A 533-nucleotide genomic window follows, 5' to 3' on the forward strand; every position below is an offset into this window, starting at 1 on the left:
AGAAATCCCCCAGATATTGTTATAAATGTAAATGGTCTCTGTAAGATTACAATATATATCACCTTCAGAAAGGAAGTGTGACAGTGAATCTGTGGATCTTGGTAATCTGAGCGTGAAGTGTCAGATTTATGATTTTCTGCTATGCTTGAAGATACTGTGCTGTTACGGGACGTGACAGGAGGAGGACCCAAAAGCAGAGTCGGAGCAGGCGGGTAGAATGGGAAACACGGACGGAAGGAACAAGAAAACGTCAGGAACGCAGACGCACACAGCATAACAGGCTCGAGGAAAAAACAATGATGCAGCACTAGACAAAGGGAACACAGAGGTTAAATACAAGAGGTAATGAGATAATGGGCAACAGGTGAGACATCAGGTGAATCACATCAGGGCGGGGCTGGACAATCAGACAGGCAAAAGCAAAGCTAGACAGGATCAGACAAGACAGGAAATCATACTACAAAATAACACAGGGAATGGAGCATACTGACGCTTACCGGAAACAGGAGACAGATCAGGCACACAGGACCGGG

The sequence above is a fragment of the Etheostoma spectabile genome, chromosome 15 (genome assembly GCF_008692095.1).
Source record: "Etheostoma spectabile isolate EspeVRDwgs_2016 chromosome 15, UIUC_Espe_1.0, whole genome shotgun sequence".
Taxonomy (NCBI): Eukaryota; Metazoa; Chordata; class Actinopteri; order Perciformes; family Percidae; genus Etheostoma; species Etheostoma spectabile.